This window comes from Saimiri boliviensis, chromosome 1 (assembly GCF_048565385.1).
Source record: "Saimiri boliviensis isolate mSaiBol1 chromosome 1, mSaiBol1.pri, whole genome shotgun sequence".
In the NCBI taxonomy this organism is placed as follows: Eukaryota; Metazoa; Chordata; class Mammalia; order Primates; family Cebidae; genus Saimiri; species Saimiri boliviensis.
Window position 1 is genome coordinate 13,780,453 of NC_133449.1, and position 22,426 is coordinate 13,802,878.

A 22,426-nucleotide genomic window follows, 5' to 3' on the forward strand; every position below is an offset into this window, starting at 1 on the left:
TTAGATACTTTTTAATATAATAAAAAGTTATGTATGGTGACTCATTATGCAATATTTGGAAAATACAAACAGAAAAGATATTCATTATTTCCAAACCTCATGTCCCAAAAATAAACACATTTAGTATTCAGGCATATATTCTTCTGTATTGTTTCATGCTTATCATTTTATTTGTTTGTTTTATGTAGTTGCAGGCTTAATACAATATAGAATTGTGTATTCTACATATACTTAGTAATTTTTCATTCTCTATATAAACTTAACAACATGAGCTTTCAATATATTATAAATTTCTCATCAGAATGTGATAGCTTTTTTCTTTCTCTTATTCTTATCACAATTTATATATGTAGAAGTGGGAATAGGAAGTATAGAATTACAATGTGAAAGCCTTCACCTCTTAACTTTTCTAATTCTTTGTGTATGTTGCTAGATTCTCAGATAAGAATGGGCAAAAAAGATAGGTGGGTCAGTAGCTAGGGTAGAGAGAGAACACAAATACGGGATCATGCTCAATATGTTGACTTGCAATTTGCTTTTTTACTCAATAATATATAATGGACATTCTTCGATTTTAAAGCGAAACAACTTAGTCTATTGAATAACTATGCAATATTCCTCACTATGTTTATATTATAATTGATGTACTAATGGACATTTAAGTTTTCTCCAATATTTTTATGTTTCAAGACTACAACAGACATTCTTTCTACTCTTCCGAGTGTGTTTGTATGAGAGTTAACTTAAAAGTAGAATTTTCTGGTCAGCAGTTTTACCTATGTTTTAGTTGATTGGTACTGAGAAGTTACACTCTAAAAATGTTGTACCAATTTATTCTTCAATCTATAATATATGGAATATCATATTTCCTATGGTCTTAAAAATGCTACATATTATATTCCATTTTATAGTCTTTGAAACTATAATAGAGTAAAAATAGTACATATATTTTTATCTTATTTCTCTGAACAACACATAGGTTGAGCACATTTTCATATGTGTATTATTCATTTTTGTGTAAATTGATATTTAAGTATTTTGGCCATTTTTAAATTTATCTTTTTAAATCACAATATAACATTCCAGCAAATAGTTTAACTATCGAATGCTATCATTTTGCAATATCGAAAAAATTATGGGATAAACATCTTTGGCAAAAAGCTTTATGCTATTCTAGATTACATACTTAGTATAAAAATAATAAATCCAATTTGGGGTTAAGGGAGATACATATTTTTAAGGTTCTTCTTATTTTCCAAATAATTGTCCAGCAAAGAAGCAATGTATAGTAGCATTAATTTCATTGAAGACCAGAAAAAAAGTTACTTTTTCAAAAATGTTGCTGAAAGCATAGGTGAATACATTTATTTTTCAGAAAAATTATGTATATATGACAAATTACAGTGTGGTCACATATTTTTCCATTTGTATGTTTACCTATTTTCCCGCTTTTGTGAATTATAACTTAGGATCCTTTGCTGATTTTTCTATTACGTTCTATTACTGCTACAGGATTCCCACTTTTGGAGTGTTCCTGGGCCTTTTGGATACTGGATCACCAAAAGAAAAGAGCAGTTGTTCTGGTACGACTTAATTTACGAGATTGTCAGGCAAATGCTCTTTAGCACCTTCTTCTGCTTTTGACATACAACACACACAGGTGATCTACATGTTACATTAATGGACTTAGTTCCTTTAAGAGGGATTTAAATAGCCCTCTTAAAACAGCCAAGGTGTCAAAAATTACTTAGTAGGAACACAGAAAACATCAAAAGCCCAGACCTTCAGAATTACCAGCTCTATGGAGAACTGACCTCCTTCCTTAAACTTCCTCAAAATGCTATCTTTCATTTTTAAATGTTCAAAGAAAACTTCATGAAGCGGTGAGGAAAGAAATGGATATAGCATGTCAGCAAATGAAGCAAGCCCTTTAATGGCTGTGTCATCTAAGTGGCAGCAGCAATGGCAGAGAAAGCCATTTCCCTGAAGTCATGGGACAGCAAAGCAACAGCCACAGAGCATTTACATGAATCAGCTTATAACTCTGAATCTTGCATATTAAGCCTAGAAATTACGTATGCAATTAAAGAATCAGTTATAAACTATATGAGTTGAAGACCTGATGTATAATCATAGAAGTATAAAGTGAAAAAACACATCTCAAGGCCTGCTTTACTTGGTTCTATAAAACACTTCACTTGTACAGTAACTTGTTTAGCATTGTTTGGTTAAATCTGCCAAAGTAGTGAAAAATGTCGGAAGAAACGAGTGAAAAAATTTAAGTTAATAGCAACTACTTCATATGATGAATATGTCTATCATCTCATCATTAAATAAACTAGAAAACAAATAATCAGAAATGCAACTTTAGGAAAGTTGCTCCTAAAACCTCTTTGACTTGCAGTGTATGGGGTAGATGGAAGTTTCTTTTCTAGTTTCCAAAACTAAAATAGGTTTTCTTATTTAATTTAACTTTATGTTTTCAAATGTCAAAAGGAAAAGACTCATGAAATGATCAAAAGCTATAACAATTTGAATATTTGAATTAAAATTATAACTATTTCAAGGGCAAAATGGGTAAATGAAAACAGGAGTTTTAAGCCAGCATTAAACAAATATATACAAATTGCAGGAATAACGTTTTCTTAAAACAATACTACTCTATGCCCTATGATCCCAATCTCATTCATCTGTGGCATGGTAATGGGAAATGTTAGCTATTTCTCTCTCAATTTAAAAATTGAGTCTACAATTTTGACTTCATTAGCTCTATGATGTATTTACCAAAGCCAGAACCAGTCACAAAATTTTAAAGATTTTTTAATTGTTGGAAAAACACGCACACTCACTGAAATGGTTTGACTGTGTCCTGACCCAAATCTCACCTTGAATTGTTATAATCCCCAAGTGTCAAGAGTGGGGCCAGCTGGAGATAATTGAATCATGGGGGCAGTTTCCCCCATACTGCTCTGTAGTAGTGAATAAAACTCATGAAATCTGATAGTTTTATAAATGGGAGTTCCCCTGCAAGAGCTCTCTTGCCTGCTACCATGTAAGACTTGACTTTCCTTCTCATTTACCTTCCACCGTGATTGTGAAGCCTCCCCAGCCACATGGAACTGTGAGTCAATTAAACCTCTTTCCTCTATCCTACTGAGTCTCAGGTATTTCTTCATTAGCAGTGTGAGAGCAGACTAATACACTCACAAAAATGCACATGTAATGAATCCAGTATAGAAATGCAAGGACACTTAGAGTTGGTTAACCTGAGTTTGGGTTGAGCTTTCCCATGTTTTTTAACTTATAAAATCATGGGCAAGACTTTTAAATTCAGTGACTCAACTCTTCCAACTGTAGAAAGTGAAGATTAGTAGTAAAAATTACTCAATATGACACCATTGGAGTTTTTGGATACTAAGAAAGTAAGATATATTAGTGCTTGACAAAGTGCACAGAACTGTATAAAAATGTGCTATTATTATATACATAATTACAGATGTCAATTAAAATTACTCCTCTCAAATTGGGGTTATTAAAATGAAAAGTATATTTTCCAGTTCCACTTATTTTTCTTTCAAATATGGTTGACACTTGAACAATATGAGAGTTAGGGATGTTGAGTCTTCACGCAGTCAAAAATCTTGCATGTAATTTCTTATTCCCCCAAAACTTAACAATTGCATGCAAGATTTTTGACTGTGCTTACTGATAACACAAATGGTAAACACATACTTTTAATGTTCTATGTTTTATATACTTTATTCTTACAATAGATTAAGCTAGAGAAAAGAAAATGTTATGAAGAAAATTATAATGAGGTGAAAATACATTTACTATTCATTAAGTGGGACTAGCTCATTATAAAGGTCTTCATTCTCCTCGTGTTAATGTTGACTAGCCTGAGGAGGAGTAAGAGGTGTGGATGGTCTCACTGTCTCAGAGGTGACATAGACAGAATGGGTAAAGGGAGTGGAGGAGGTGGAAGGGAGGTAGGAGGGGCAGGCATACTTTCATGTGACTTTTATTAAAAACAGTCCATGGATAGGAAGTCCTGCATGGTTCAAAAACCATGTTGTTCAACAGTCAATTGTATATATAATTTATTCCCCAACTTTTTATGATAAAACTCAAACTTACAGTAAAGTTGAAAGAGTAGTACAATGCTTATGTGCCCATGCTAGCATTGTAAATTCACCAATTATTTACATTTTACCAAATTTTCTTTAGATAGCCTCTGTATCTGTATGTATGTTAATATGTACGTATACAAAATTTTATGAAAGTTGAAGACGTATTTCTACTGTACCCCTATATCTCCTAAAAATAAGAACATATTCTTGCATAACTATAATACTATATTCAAAACCAAGAAATTCATTTTAGTTACTAAATAATGTATGTACAAGTTTTTAAATCTAATATCTAATCAAGTCTTTTTTTTTTTTTTCTTTTTTAATATAAAATACTCCTCCTATTTTTATATCATTGATGTGTTTTAGAAAGACAGGTCATGTGTATTGTTAGTATTTCACAATATATATTTGTCTGATGTTTCTCTATGTTTAGATTTTAAAGATTTTCAGCAAGGATGCTTTTCAGGAGATGTGTTATTCCCAGAGTGGTTCATCAGGAGGAACACAGTTCCAGTTTTTCCATTATTAGTAATATAGAAATTTAGCCCTCAGTTGTAGTATCTGCCATATCTCCCTCACTTGAGCCCAGGAGTTCGAGGCTGTAATGAGCCATGATCATACCACTGCACTACAGGCTGGGGGACAGGGCAAGGCCCTTTCTCAAATTAAAATAACTAACTAAATAAATAAATAGCTCAAGGACCTCTATTATGACTAAGCAGCACAGAGGGTCTTGGAGGACAGGTTGGAAATAGATGTTGTCTTTGTATAGATGGAAATAGGGGGAAACCAAAAGATATTTCTTCATTTTAATTTGCTTCATTTTTAAGAAAAGGTTATCTTATGAATGACCTTATTTTCAAAAAAACATTAACTATTTTAAATAATTTTGGCAAGTTTTACAATCATTTTAGATAACTCAAATTGACCACCTAAATAAGAACTTGTGAAAAGTATGCAAATTAATCTATAGGTATCCATAAAAGGTAGCAATCAACTACAAACGTTTCTGAAAATTCTCTCAGCTGAATATCTACAGACTTACTATGTTTAAAACCTTTGCTCCTAAGCATTTGTGTAGGCTGACTTTTCAATTTCAAGAGATTTCAGTACAGTTCCCTGCAGTTTATCATGTGAAAGGAATTAACAAGAAAGAAAATTGGAAGCACATTCACACTTGCCAAGACATTTCCCTTCAGCCGGAGAAAAACTACTGAATGAATAATAAGAGAAAGATGATTTTCAAGCATCAAAACCAGAAAAATTACTTAAAGTCCCAGTTAGTAAAGACAGCCTTCCCTTTCCTATAGAGTATGAATAAGCACCAGGTATACAATAAAAACCTATTATGATCCAGCTCATTGTCACTCAGGTTCAGGCATGCTAAGCGCTCTCTTCAGTGCCCTGCCCGCTTCACAAAACACTGATTAGCTAGGTACTACCACATGTCTCTACATATAAGACAAATCCAAATAAAGTTGATACCCTATTTCCCCAATTTTCCAATGGAAAAAAAAGCCACAAATAAGGGGTTTTTTTTGTTTTTTTGTTTTTTGCCAATGTGAATATTTAAACTTATTAAGCATATTCAAAATCTTTCATGCTGTCATTGCCCAGGGCTAATTTTTGTTTCTCTCATCTGTATTCACTCACTCGGTGTTCTATTGCCGTTTCATGATTTAATCTTTGAATATCTATATTCCAATGGCTCGTAATTCAATTAGAAACTTTCCCCAACTGGACTTAGGTATCTCATTTCTATTCAGCATTTTCAGTTGGATATCTGATAGCTCAGACACACCCCAAAACAAACTCTTCTCTGTGCCCTTCCTAGATGTTCTTATTTGCTAAATCCAGCAACGTTACTCCTCCTGTTCTTCCATGTAGCTTTCCACAACTCAGGTAATGACAATTCAGGAGGTAAGCAGAGAAGAAAGGGTTTTTGAAAGATCAAGAAGGGTCATAAGTGTAATTCTCAGTCAAAAGGTAATCTTTGTTTATCTGTCTATATACTACCACAATAATGTTAAATTCCAACTCCCAAAAGGCAGAGAACCTTTTATCATTTCAATGTATTTGAAGAGATTTATACCAACACTCACTGAACAAAAAATCCAGAGCTGAATCAAGAGGCCCAGGGCAGGAGAAAGGCATCATAGGCAGAGATCTCCAGATGTATATTCCTGAACCCTGAGAAATAACAGGAAGTCAGATAAATCACAGCAATTAGAATGAGGTATCAGTAACAGTGGTGATCGGTCATGCAGTGGAATGTAACGAAAAAATAGCCAAAATCAAGAATATTCAGAACAACATAGCAGAAGAGCAAAGAGATTCAGGCCAAATCATACAAGAGGCATTTCTCTATCCACTGTTAATTAGCATATAAGAGAAATAAAAATTTAAACTTGGAATTACATTTCTGTGATTCTTATATATATACCAATTTGTTACATGAGCCTCTGCTTAAACTAGAGCTTAAACTATGCACACTACTGTTCTATAATGTGAGTTTAGCTCATCTCATTTCATGTTTTGTTATTAATGAACAAAGACCCCCCATTTTATACAATCTGCTTTTTGATTATCCAAATACCATCACATGCTATATTCATATAACCATGATCACAAACCAGTAAAAGAAATTATATATAAGCGAGAACACAGACCAACATCCTAAATGAAAATAAAGATTGCTTTTAATTATTTCTAGTGGTTCTTCTAATTTTGCAAAGAGAAGAGTTGCTCCTGGCATTGCTAAGAAGAGATACATGTCCAGGATTATAATAATTAGTACTTGAACAGCACACAACCATTAGGATGAAACAGTCCAGCTAAGAAACACCCTCAAGTAAATTCAGCTATTTTCATTGTCAAAATGAAACACTGGGCTTTGGAACCAAGAAGTTTGAATAATACCATCCAGAGTTCTTAAAAAAATACTCAGATTTTAGTTTTTATTTTTAAAAAATCATCGGGGAAAGAAAGGATTAAAAAACAAACAAGTCAATCCTTGGCTTAGTTTCTGCTTCAGATTTATACACCCATCTGCCATAGCCTAAGGTTAAAAAGTACTCATTTTAATCATGGAAAACATAGCCATCACAAGTTAGCCTGAAATAAATCATTCCCCATAGGAAAAGCAATATAAACATGGATGACTCTACAACAAAGTAGAAAAAAAAAGAGAGAGAGAGAAAGAGAGCAAGAAATAATAGTTTTTTTGTTCAATTCTCCAATTTACTGAAAGTTAAACCTCAAATCAGCATTCTCCAAACTCAACCTCCCCAAATATTTGATGAGCAAAGCAATTATAGTTGATATTCTCAAACAGATCTTTCAAATTAAAGGACTGACATAATATTGCAATGTCATAGAGCTTGCAAGCAGCATTTGAATTTGGTAAGGAAGCCAAAGTATATATTAAACGCACTAAAGTTTATTTCCTTCAGCCTAATAATTTTTGTTAGTTTGTGAACTAGACCCACAGATAATGTAAACATTTTGACAGAAAATTGGTAGTGGTGACTACGCATAAAACTATCTGAGGACAAATGTACTGTGACTTCGAACATAAGATACAATTTTCTTTGCATAGAGGCAAAATGAAGTGATGACAGAGTTCACAAAACCTATTCTCCTCTAGAAATTGCATTCCGACTTTTTCTTTGATCGGGCATCTTTCAAAAAGAAAAGGTTGACACTCCAAGCAATCCCATTGACGTTGGTTTGCAAGTAATCACAATTTCAGAATTTGCTTTTTTCTTTTCTGTACTCTTTTTACCTTCAAGAGTATTAAAAAGACATTCCTGCTTCTCCTGTGTTTTATTAAGAAGTTTGCTGTAGGGGGAAAAAAATTAAGGTAGCCCAAACTGTACTTCTCACCTATCTCTTCCATTTCTTTTATGCTTCTACATGTTCTGCTTCCTTATTTCCTATCCGATAAATCCAACTGAATAATGCCAAGCACAGTGCCAGTGGGTGAGAATAAAATTTTGGATTAGATGTTATTCCTGCTAACCACTTACTTCCGAAGTAATGCCTCCCACATACTTAATTATCCTTTTTGTCCTAGAATTTCCTAGAATTCCTCTTTACATGCTTCACATTCTAATGAAACTAAATGATCCCCAAATTTGAAACTATACCCTACAAATGGAGGCATCTATTTGTACCTCTTCTATAGCTAGCCATTCTTTCTCAGGTATCCTTATCCTGAATTTTTCCATGTCCACATTTGATATATATTCCAAGCTCCAGCCTAAATACTAACCTACTTGCAAATTTTTTCCTCATCTGCCACCTGGAAACAATCTTAGTTTCCTCTAAACTCTCAAAATGCTCTATGAATCTCTCAAGTTATGTGACATGGTGCCTATTGCATTCAATTTATGAGCATCTCTTCTCTCCCTACTTGGATGGCAGCAACTTGGGCAAAAGATTGTTGCCTTTTATTTGAATCCAACCCTGCCTGTCTCCCAGTACCTAGGCCCATGGAGCATTCTGTGCAGGCAATATGACATCTGTGATTCTATGATTTAAAAAATGATCATTTATACGCTTTCCCAAATAAATGCAAAAGTCTAAGAAGATCTACTATTGACTAGGCCCCACTTCATAAAGTGAGCTATAAAAAAATTGCACTAAAAATTCCATTAAAAAAACAGAAGTTTAACTTGTGAAAGATACTTCTGTTTAACATTTCAGAATGTTTCTCAAAAGAAAACTCAAGTTTAAACTGTTGACTAAGTTAATTTGCTAAAGAACAAAACAATAACTTGCTTTAAAATGTCTTAAGCAACTCAGTTTATTTTGGATCTTGGTATTATGACTTTGATCTTGGTTTTAAGTTAATACAACTTGAAAACAGACAGGCTGGGATAAGACAGAGGCACAGGCTCTCATTGATTCCATCATATGTCAGCTTTGTTTTTTTCTTATCTTGATGTTAAAATGTGTGGCATATGGTGGAAAAGTTCGCAGCAAATTCATTCTTTCTGGGGTCTTTGGAAAACCTTTGCATATAAAAGCAATAACAATTTTTAAAAATTAGTGCATTACCAAAGACTGATGTGAACTTCTTGTGTCCTTTGGTGTTACCAGGGACCAATAAAGGGTAGATGAAAAGCACAGAGAGTTTGTACAGACATACCTTCATTTCATGGAGTACAGGGTCCACACATTTGAGACTCCGCAGTGCAGAGGATTTAGATTTTTGAGCAAATATGCAGATAAGGCTTAAGTATGCACATTTCAATAAGAAATGAGCCAAATGACAAGCAAGCCCAGAAAAAAGCACATTTCAAGCCCCAAACCTTTGGTGGATAATGCTATGTAATTTACAATGAACATGAATATTTAACACTGTACTAAGCACGAGATTATTAGTCGATGGATTCCTCAATGCCTGCTCCAAAAAACCACACTAATGAGAAAATTAATAATCAAGCATTTCAGAATATCATAAAATAATTAAACTTTGCAGAATATTAGAATTTCTCTAGTCCAGATCCTTCATTTTGTGATTTTAGATAGAGGCCGAGACATTGGAAATGTCTTGTGTAAAGTCACTAATTAATTCTAGTTGATGGGCAATTACTCATTTCTTACCAGGGTATGATGAGTTGACTTGCCACTTTCTTAAAAGTGGTTGATGGTTCAGAGCTCTTCTTAGAGTGGGTCAGTTGGTAACTGATCAACAAAGCATACAACTTTTTCCAGAAGTAAGGCTGCTAATATGTACTCTGCATCTGCTCCTGGGAACATAGGGCTTCTATATCCTCTTTTTATTGAGCTGCAGCTATGAGTGATCCCTAATGAGTTTATAAGTAAATTATGTCTTTAATTTATGCATCATTATAATGGGAACTGCCCCCTGATTTTTAATAGAACAATCACTTTTCAGGAGATGTGGAAAGAGCCACGGAATGAATCAGTGGCTTCAGGTTTTAATCTGTATTTTCTCATTATGCTACTTTAGGAACTTATTTAAATTCCCTGAGCCTTTTCTCCTCCCACCAATAACGTCAGGGTACACTGATAACTATAAGATAATAAAACTTACATTTATTCCATGCCTAACATGAGTCATAAATTTAAATGCCTCCTTTATTAAATCACAGATAGCTATAACACAGGTATGATTACTATCTTCATTTTCCATGTGAGAAAACAGTGGTTAGCAATTTTAGGAAGGCCATATCATACAGTGGTGATTAATTCAGGACTGGATGCAAAATGGGTTTAAATTCTGGCTTCACTACTTTCTAGCGATGTGATCTTAAGGAAGTAACTTAACTCTTTATGCAACTCTTATCTGACCTGTAAAATGTAAATAATATTAATATAAAATTCATTTGTAGTGTAGAGATTAAATGGAAAAATATACACCTCTTAAAACATCTCATGAAACACAGTGATTATCAATAAATGTAGACTAATTGCCATCATTGAAATATACTGTCCACAACCACAGTGCCGCTAAGTGACAGAGACCAAATCAGCCACTGCTCTGGTTTAGTAGGAGTAGCCCTGAATTTTACCTATCACACTGTGCTCCTTTCAGATCTTCATTGTTTCTCTCTTTAAGATTTTATGACCCTGATATATAGGCTACTTTAGGGAGACATTAACTCTTTCAATGTTTTACATAATATGTTAGACATTTAAAGCTATGTAAATTTACTAATTGATATCCTATTGCTTAAGAATATGAATTTTTAAACTTTTATTATTTAGACTTATAAAAACTGCAAACAATATATATACATATACAGATATCTATATATCTATATCTATATCTATCTATATATACATATATATATATACATATATATACATAACTTTCATATACTATTCACCCAAATCCCCTAAATGGGATGAGCTGACAATATGTGCCTTCTGTTTTGATGCACTGCTAAGGACACAACACCACTTCTGTGGGATTCTGTTAAAGATATGTCACCTAGATGCACTCCTGAAAAAGCAATCAGACTAGCCCAGTCTGAGGCACCATACAAAACAACTGGGCAGTGCTCTTTAAATGTTTGAAGCCATGAAAAACAAAGGAATACTGAATAGCTGTTCCAGAATGAAGTCTAATGAGACATGAAAAAATTCAATGCGTATTTCTGATTGGATTCTGACTAAGAACAAGGACAATAATGATAAAATCTACTCTATTCTGTACAAATTGTCTTGTATCCTCCTGCTGATCCAGAATTCAATTCAGGAATACCTATATCAATATCATTTTCCTTATGTGATATTTTCTGATTGAATATTCGGAGATTTAGAATGTGTAGGATTATATAAAACTTCTTTTAGGTAAATAACATGAGAACATGAAGGAAAAGTTCCCAGTAGCCATCCTGCAGACAGAGGACCTGGGCTCCAGATGAAGAAGTTGGGTCAAGCGTGGTGGCTTAAACCTGTAATCCCAGCACTTTGGGAGCCAAGGCTGACAGATCACTTGAGGCCAGGAGTTCAAGACCACACTGGCCAACGTGGTGAAACCCTGTCTCTACTCAAAATATAAAAATTAGCCAGGCATGGTGGTGCATGCCTGTAATACCAGCTAGTCGGGAGGCTGAGACACCAGAATTACTTCAATCTGGGATGGGCAGGTTACAGTGAGTGAAGATCATGCCATTGCACGCCAGCCCAGGTGATAGAACGAGACCCTATCTCAAAAAATGAACAAATAAATAAAGAAAAAATAAAATAAAGGTAGTTGCTTATGTAAGTGGCAATTTTGTCTCCCATCTCTCAGCCCAGTGCTCTTCCAGCTACATCAAATTGCAGAAAACATTCAGGCCTTTAAAATATTGCCTTAGTTTCTTATGACTGCCTTAATAAATTAACAAAACTGGGGTGGCTTGAAACAATACACATTTTTAATTTCTCTTATGGTTTTGGCAGACAGAAGTTCAAAATCAGTTTCACTGGGCTAAAGTACAGGTGTTAGCAAGGCTGTGCTCCAGCCAGAGGTCCAGGAAAGAATCCTGTTCCCAGCCTTGTCCAACTTCTAGAGCAACCACCATGCAGTCCTTGGTTTATGATTCCTTCCCCCATCTTCAAAGGCAACAGTTTTGCATCTTCTTTTTCCATCACGACTTCACCTTCCCCTAATTTGCCTTTAAATCTCTCTGTATCCCTCTTATAAGGACTCTTGTGATTTCACTTAAGGCTGGCTCAGATGATCCAGGATGTTTTTTTTTTTTCTCTGAAAATCTTTTGTTTAATTGCAGCCATAAAGTCTACATTATCATATAGAGCAATGTTCACAGGATCTATGGATTAGGACCTGGATAACTTTTGGGGTCATTATTTAGCCTACCACAGGCACAGACAGTTATCTCCATTTTTACTAGATTTTAATTTATTTTTATTCGTATTATCAAGTAGGCCTTAATTCCTTTTCAAGCTGGAACCTAAATTAATATAGTTGGGAAGGAGTTAATTCTTAATCATCTTTTTACCAACAAAATACGTATACTTTCAGAGCATGTGTCTCACACATTTCCCAAGATTCTGGCAATCTTATGTGTCTCTTGGATGAGCTTCTATGAAGGTAGAAGCATGTTAGATATTTTGTATATCTCCAATGTAGTAGGCTGAATATTGGTCTGTAAAGATATTCAGATCCTAATTGCTGAAACGTATGAATGTTACCTTCTATGTGGAAAGGAACTTTGTGGAGGTTATTGGGGGTTTTCAGATGGAAAGATTATTCTGGATTATGTGAGTGGGAAGTGACCTTAAAAGAGTAAGCAGATGGAAAATTGCCACAAAAGAGGAGAAGACAATACAAACAATAGGAACAGAGAGTGGAGTGGTAGGTCCATAGCCAAGGAAAACTGACAGCCACTGGAATCTAGGAAGGGCAACAGAAAATAAATTATTCCCATGGGAGCGCAGGTCTGCCAGCACCTTGATTTAGCTATGTAAGACTTAGTTTGGATTTTTGGCCTCTAGAACTGCAAGAAAATAAATGTTTGTTATTTTAAGCCACAAATTTTGTGCTAATTTGTTACAGCAGTAACAGGAAACCAATATATCTAGTAACTAGCTCAGTACCTGACACACAGAAGGAACTCAACAAATGCCTGATAAATGATAGAAAGAAAAAAAAAAATAGAAGAAAGCGAAGAAGGGAGGGAAGGAAGGAAGGATTCAAGTTATAAGAAAAATAAACATTTTGGATATTAAATTAATATTTGCCCTGTTTTCCTCAACTGGGTACATTACTGACCTCCAAACTGAGAAGACTTAAGTTTTTTGTTGTTGTTGTTTCTTTCGATAAATGTCTTCTATCGAAGTCTCAGGGACTATATTTTTTAAATCTACACCAGGCCTGGAACATTATATGACATGTTTCACCTTGAGAGGGTTTTTGCAGTTAAGTTACACACTTCTGCAAGAAGAGGTTATAGTAAAAGCCAGAGAAGTTCTTTTCTAACGGAGAGCTTGAAGGCCTGTTGCAGTAATTGGAAAGTGGGTGGAATTTAGAGGTGAAGGTACATCCTCTGACTGCCTTAAGAGAGCCATTCATTTCTGTCTGAAATTTTTAGGCTAAAATCCACATCACTACAGGCAGAGCCACTTTAAAAAAATGTTCTAATGTCTATTAGCTCCAGGGAAACAATTATTACTTGATAGATTTAGTGATACATGAAATATCAGAATCCACATATATGGCTTCAGAAATAATATATCCTGACCCATATTGAACTCCTTAATTTGTGATATTTACTGAAAACCTGTAAATGACCTAAAAGGAGCTAAATCTGTCTATAATAGTGTGTTACCACTGGGTAGTTTACTCAAGTGTTAAATTAAACAAAACCAAAGATGGAAAGATTGAAGCAATTAAGCTCTTATCCTGTAGACATTTTTTCTGTGAGTCTTGTGCTAGAATTCAATTAAAATGAAGATGTGGGTTTTTTTTGTATGAAATTGTCATTGACTTACTGAGTTTGATAATACTCAACAATGCCTTAATGTTTGTCCAAGTGAAAGAAATCACTTTACTCTGTCATAGAGATAAATGAGGTAAATTCATCAGGAGACCCAACTCAATAAGAATATGGATGACGTTCTGCTTGGATGCCTAGACCCTTCAGTCAAGAGTGACTTGTCAGATAACCAATGTGTGTGTTTTGCCATTGTTTACCAAAAAAAATGTTAAAAATGTGTCTAAACCCCCTACGCTGTAATTTCTCAATTATTTTTCAAGCTATGCTACATTTTTCATTGCAAGTTGCATTAAATCAGAGCTGGAATTAGAAAGGTTTTGAATAAATAAAGGAACAAGCAAATACACGATTGAGCTGAATCCAGCTCCATATTTGCTGACTTTCGACTCAAATAATATTTGTCACTTAGGTTTTTAAAAGTAGGCTAATAAACTATATATAAAGCATTTCCCCTCATTGTTCAGGAAAATGTTTTATAATTTTTCTTTACACATATGTAATTTTACACAGTATTCAATTACATAACCATGTAATACGTACTGTTTACTTAATGAGGCTAGCATTTATTTTGCTTTTTAATTGCCTGCTTCCTTCCTCTTTCCTTTGTCTCTTTACCTTTATCACTATCCTTCTAGGTAAAGCAGGTTAACATATTCCATACTTGTCTCTATTCTTTGGTATATCCCAAAATGCATTATCTATATATGCATAAGGGTAAACACATAAACCTAAATTTTAAAATATGTGCACGTTTGAATCATGACTTACAAAAATTAAAACGTGTCATACACATTTTTCTTTAGCTTGTTTTCTCAATACCTGATAAACATTCCTTCCAATAAACAGCTATAATTCTAATTAATTCCTTCTAATGGCATTTTTTTTTCTTTTCATTTTTTAGGTTCAAAGAGTACATATGGAAGTTTGCTACATGGGTAAACTGCATGTCATGGGAGTTTTGTGTACAGATTATTTCATAATCCAGATAATAAGCATAGTATCTGATAGGTAGTTTTTCAGTTCTCACTCTCCTCCCACCCTCCATCCTCCAGTAGTCAGTTGTATTTATTGTTCTCTTCTTTTTTACCAAGTGCTCTCACTGTTTAGCTCCTACTTACCAGTGAGAACAGGTAATATTTTGTTTCTGTCCTTGCATTAATTGTCTTAGGATTATGGCCTCTGGCTCTATCCATGTCCCTGAAAATGACATGCTTTTGTTCTTTTTTAATGGCTGCATAGTATTCCTTGGTGTATACTTACCACATTTTCTTTATCCAGTCTGCCATTAATGAGCATCAAGATTGATTACACCTCTTTGCTACTATGAACAGTACTGAAACGAACATATGTGTGTTCTTTGAAGAAGTTCTTTGAGAAATTTCCAGATTTCTTTATACTGTGGCTAAACTAATGTATATTCCTATTAGCAGTGTATAAGTGTTCCCTTTTCTGCAGAGTTTCACCAAAATGTTATTTTTGACTTTTCAATAATAGCCATTCTGACTGGTATGAGATGATATCTTATTGTGCTTTTGACTTGCATTTCTCTAATGATTTGAGATGATGAGCATTTTTTTTTTCTTATGCTTTTCGGCCACTTATATATCTTCCCTTGAGATGTGTCTGTTCATGTTCTTTGCACATTTTTGGATAGGGTTGTTTACTCTTTGTTTGTTAATTTGTTAAAGTTCTTTATAGATTCTTGATATTAGACCTTAGTGGGATGTAAAATTTGCAAATATTTTTTCCCATTTTGTATATTGTCTGTTTACTCAGTTGATAATTTCTTTTTTTGTGCTGAAGCTCTTTAGTTTAATTGGGTCCCATTTGTCAATTTTTGTTTTTGTTGCAAATGCTTTTGAAAACTTTGTCATAAAATCCTTGTCAGAGCTTACGTCCAAGGTGATATTTCCTAGATTTTCTTCTAGAGTTTTTATAGTTTGAGGTTTTCCATTTAGGTCTTTAATCAACCTTGAGTTGATTTTTGTATATGGTGAAATTAAAAGATCTAGTTTCAGTCTTCTGCATATGATTAGCCAGTTATACAGCATCATTTGTTGAATAGGTAATGTTTTACCTGTTGGTTTTTTTTTTTTTGGTCAGTTTTGTCAAATATCAAATGGTTGCAGGTTTATAGCTTTATTTCTGGGACCTCTAACCTGTTGCATTAGTCTATGTGTCTGTTTTTGTACCAGTACCATGCTGTTTTGGTTACTGTAGCCGTATAATATAGTTTAAAGTTAGGAATCATAAAGCTCTCATCTTTTTTCTTTTGGATGTTTGTTTTGTTTTATATTTAGGACTGCTTTAGTTATTTGAGTTCTGGTTTTGGTTCTATAGGACATTTGAAATGGTTTATTCTAATTCTTTGAAAAATGTCATTGGTAGTTTGATAGAAATAGCATTGAACCTGTGAAATTGCTTTGAGCAGTTTGGCCATTTTAAAAATACTAATTCTCTCTATCCAAGAACATGGAATGTTTTTCCATTTGTCTATGCCATCTCTGATTTATTTCAGCCATGTTTTATATATTGTACAGATGTTTCATCTTTCTGGTTAGCTGTATTCTTAAGTATTTGTGTGTGTGTATGGCTGTAGTGAATGGGATTTAATTTTTGATTTTGCTCTCAGCTTGGATGTTATTGGTGTATAGAAATGCTACTGATTTTTGTACATCGATTTTAGATTTTGCTTTGCTGAATGTATTAGGCCTAGGAGCCTTTTGGCAGAGACTATGAGGTTTTCTAGGTGTAAAATTATATAATTTGTGAAGATAAATGATATGGTTTAGCTGTGTCCCTACTCAAATCTCATTTTGAATCGTAGCTCCCATAATCCCCATGTGTCATGGGAGGGACCTGGTGGGAAGTAATTGAATCATGGGGATAGGTTTTTCTCATGCTGTTCTCTTGATAGTGAATAAGTTTCATGATATCTGGTGGTTTTATGAAGGGGTTTATCTAATGGCTTCATTTATGAACATCCATGGTATAGATGTACCATAATTTGAATAACCAATTTATCATGTTTGGTTTTTCTAATATCTAATGCAAGAAAATTATTTATCTATAGATCTCTACAAGTAACCCTTTGCTTTCTATAACATATTTCTAGAAATAAAGTATTGCTTTATCAAATAATATATGTACTTTAAATTGTAATACCCTCTTTATGATTGCTTAAAAATTAAAGATATAATGAAACATATTTACTCTAGCAGTTTTTAGAGTACTATTTTATCTACATCCCCAACAAAAATAAGCATTGCTGTTTTTGCAAGTGTTTCTATTTTTATATCTTTCAATTAGCTTAATTTGTATTGTACTACTACATAACTATGCCTCCGTCTGATACTGTAACACTTCTGAAAATCATCGTTCTTTAGTGAATCTACAACAAGACAAAACAATTTATAAACAGGAAAATGAAAGGAACTCCTATGCAGTAGATCCTGTATGCCTCTAGATGTGAATGGGAGGGGCACTATTCTCCTTTTATCTGGGGGAGGCCAGTGTCTTTCTGAATCCATAGGAGATATATGCAGTATGGGAACAGGAATTATTTATGAGCTTTTACTACTTAATGTTGACAGTTGATTGTTTACTCAATGTTTGCACATCCCTGGGAATTTAGAACTCATTTTGTATGAGTGAGTCCAGCCGGAGCAGCTGTACCATTAGAAATCCATGTATCTGAAGAGTCTATTCCTTACTTCTACTCATTGATCTTCAATTGTCTTCTTAACAAAACACAGGAAAGAAACATCTAATTCTCTTTAGTAAGAGTTCATTTAAACACAGTAGTTGATGGCATTTGGCACTTATTCAGAATTCTTTTCTTCTCTATATATCTTCATCTATTTCAACAATTCCTCAGGAAAAAAATAAAGACTCGCCACTGACACTGTCATTTTTTATCACATCTCTCTTCCTTTGGCCAATATTTAACTTATTACAAGATACTAAAAGGAAAAAAATGCCAACAAAATGAAAACATCATAATCCATTGGAAGGAATACTTAAAATACTATTTTACCAATTGTGTTTCTAGATCTTAGGAACACGGCAACAGTCTCCATTCCTGTTACAAATGCAAATTCTCCCACTAGAGAAAGCAGAACTTGCATAAACTGGGCCCAAGAACCAGAAAGTTTTTGAAAACCTTCCCCATGTAATTATTCACAATCTCAGCATAGAGCTAGTGCTTTTAAGGCCTTTATCTTTTTCTTACCACCTGGGTTGATTTAGGATGTCAGTCAGTTGTCAGGAACAAAGGAGAGGAAAGCCGCTAATTACCTATTAAATACTTCCAAGTGGCTCTAAAGAGTAACTTTTCTTCTTGTCAGTCTGAGAACCATGAATTTTCCTTCCTTGCAGGAACCTCAATCCCTTGAGTGCTTTATTCCTGCTGTGAGACTCTAGTTAAAATAAAGGTTTCCCAGAACCTTAATTGACTTGCTCTCACTTTTCTCTTATTACTGTCTTTCATTCTACAAATTGGCTTCTTAAAGTTATCACATTTTTTCTTGAGAAAAGTTGATGTTCAGTAATCAAACTATTTGGAGTAATCAAACAAAATCATAATAGTTTTGCCATATAAAAGAAAGCCAAGTCGTTTATTTAAAAGAGGACTGATGAATCTCAATTTGAACGTGAAGATGGTAAAAATACGGTTTCCATGTTTTCATTATCTATATGCTACGGTTTTAGAAGAACGTGAGAAAAGATCTTGTTCAGTGTCATTTCAGCTTTGATTCTTTTGACTATTAAGGGTTTAGATATCTTAAAGCTATTAACTTATGTATGCTCCCTAGGTGTCCCAATGCTCATATCTTAGCTAACATTTGAAAGGTTCCCAGAAATTAAACATGACATTGAGGCTGTAGTGGAAGTTGTGCAAAACAGACGAGGAAACCAGAGAATCAAGTAGTTTCACGAAAAACCATTTACCTACAGCCTGTCTGTACTTGGAGAGGTCCTAGACTTCAGAGCTGGAGAACTTGGGTTCCAGTGCTGCAACCAAGTCCACTGTGTATATAGACAAGTGACATGTCCTTTCTGAGTTTCTACTTTTTGGTCTAAAAAATGCAATAATAATTCCTTCCCCCCAAAATTATTGCTATGAATGAAAGAAGTATTATAAAGTAAAATGGTAACATTTTCCACTCAATTCTGGACTTCAAGGGGCCAAATCTACACACCTACACTAATCCAGGTATGTAGACTGATGTCCTGTATAATCTCATCATATAAACTTACCTAAGCAATATTTAAAACACTAGGAAAAATAGGGAAAACAATAAATCCATGTCGACCCTATATTTAGTTAACCTTTAGCGACTGGATAAGTGAGGTTGAAAGGGTTTTGAAGAAGCAGATCCTGAGATAAGTGTTTATGTGCAAGTGATTCTTAATGAAGTACTCCCTGGGGGAGTCATGTGAGGATGTAGCAGGAGGAGAACAGGGAATGAGAGAAGTCTAGCCAGGTTGAGGCTTTAGGTGCAGTCATAGCAACAACCCAGGAAACAGTAAAATGTCAATTATATCTTTGGAATTTGCTCAGCCTTAAGGCAAGGAAAATTATGTTTCATACCTCTGTATTAGCTTGTCCTTGGGTAGAGACTAGGGGTGCTTAATGAAGATATATAAACCCTCTGGCACCTTGGTGCTCTGTGAATAAAGGTGAATGAAGCAGGAGGCTCAAGGGATCCAAAAATAGTCCTGTGAAGAAAGTCACTGGTACAAGCCAGTAGAAGCAAAGCACAGAAGGTGACGGAACTGGCATGCAGAAGAATAAAAGGTGCATGAGGGGGTTTGGGGAGAGTACCAACAGTAACACCCACATTTCCCAATGCCAGTGCTGAGGCTCAGCAATAGTAAGAAGCATGCCCAAGGTCACACAGCATATCAATGGCAAACTTGATTTCCCAACACAAGATTCCCAGCTCAGCATTCCTTTCACATCACCAGAATGCTGGCAGGTCTTTTCTAAGTCCTGATATTATTGTGCATATTCTTTATCCTAAACTGGTTCTTTATTCATGTCAGAGATAATACTCCACCCCCATACAAATTGATATGTATCCACCACAGCAAGAGTCAATTATTTGTAAGACTATAAATAACTTAGGAAGCAGTTGCTGATAACAAATCCCTTGCAAACACTGCAGTGAGTGAAAATGCTGTACTTATTTCCATAAAGAAATGATAAAGGAAATGATAAAGGGAATGGGGAGTGAAACACACTCCCTCAAATGTAAGAATTTTAGAGAAACCAGTTTTTATAGGATGTTTGCAAGATTTCATATGTGTTGGGCATTTCCATTAATACAGGACAAAACACTGAATTAAAAATAAGAATACAAAGGACTTCCTGCCATGCTGAATGCTGTTGATTCCATTGGGGATGGCAACATGTTCAAGAGGCCAAGGAAGTGCCCTGGAGCCAATGAATGAGACATGCGGTTTTATTGGGGGCTTACATAGAGGGGAGAGTCCAGCAGTGGCAGGCTGGACAGGAGAAGCACAACCCTGGTAAAAGCCATGCAGTTTATATAGCATCTTCACTTAACACCTTCCCCTAACAACCTCCACCTGACAACCTTCATTTAACCCAGAACAAAGGATCTCGATCCCCTCTACAGCCCACATTCCACGGGAATGGCTAGGGGCAGCTCAGATGTTCATCATAGATAGGGAATAAATCTCTGAGTTGTCTACTGGATTCCTTAGTTCAGAACTCTGAACACACATTCAAGGACATCTTCCACAAGAGGTAATTCTCAATGTGAGCACAAGTAATATCACTTTCAGGTGCATTTACCAAACAGTCTTCACCATGATGAACGTGGACAAATTGCCTAATGATCTCGCTGCTTGGAAAAGGCAAATCCTGTTGCTGCATATTCAGAAAAGAATGCAACACACCCATCAACACAGAAGTGAAAAGTATAGGGTTTTCTCTTGCATGATATTACCTCACCAAGAAATGAGTGACAAACACTGGTCTGAAATGAGAAAAAGTAGATTGTAAAAGACTACGGGATTTGTTAAGATGCCCATGAGAATCCACATGCAAGCAACTACTGCAACATGGCTGTGGGAAAGCCTCCTTCTGCCGGATGCCTGCTTTAATAGCTGCTTCCTTCTGACATGGCCAGCAAATAAATGTTTGGGTGCTTCTAGGTTCAACAAAATGATAATTAACTAACCAGAAATAGCAAATGATCATCACTCTATATTTGGAATTTTATCTCCAGAAGAATCACAATCAAAAGAAACCCACTTGAAAAGCATGGGCCATTTCCCAGTAATGGGCTGGCAGAACCATTTTATTCTACCCTTATTTTGCCTTCACTTTCTTTTGTCCAGTGATGTTCCAAAAAATAGAAGAGAATGATAAATCGTCATCCTGAGAGATTCAAAAGGTTACTCCGTTAAAGAGAAATTTGTTATAATTTATTTCACTCCAAAAGGTGCCAGAATCAATAATGTAGGTATTAGAGGATTTGATGCTACATGCCTTATACATCTGATATGGATTGACTCTGTATCCCCACCCCAATCTCATGTTAAACTGTCGTCTCCCAGTGTTGGAGGTGGAGCCTGGTGGGAAGCAATTGGATCATGGGAGTCGTTTCTAAAGGTTTAACACTTTCTCTCTAGTCATGTGACAGAGTTCTCACGAGATCTGATTGTTAAAAGTATGTAACACTTCCCCATTTGCTTGCTCTCTCTCTCTTCTTCTCCACCGTGGTAAAACTTGCCAGCTTCCCCTTTGACTTCTGCCATGCTTATAAATTTCCTGAGGCCTCCCAGCCATGCTTCCTGTACAGATGGAGGCACTGTGAGTTAATTAAGCTTCTTTTCATCATAAATTACCCAGTATCAGGTAGTTCTCTATAGCAGTTTAAGGATGACCTAATACAACATCATTACTCAGCAATTCTGCAAGTTTTATATTATGTCTATTTATATAACAGGTATAAAAAATACAACTTGTAGAAATTACAGCCAAAATTTCTTGGACATTACTGGCCCCAATCCCATCACCCTAAAGCCCCCAACCACACACAAACACACACACACACACACACACACACACACACACACACACACACATACATCTAGGTCAGGAGACCATGTCTCTGCTGTGAGATGGCCTTCCTAAAAAAAGACTGATAGAAAGAAGTACAAAAGAGACTTCAGAAGAACAGGAAAAGTGTCTCCAAAACAGATTTCAGGTGAAAAACAGGGACATGATTGTATCTGAGCAGAGAAGCATCTTAAGGTGGGAACAGGGAGAGAAAGGAGGAT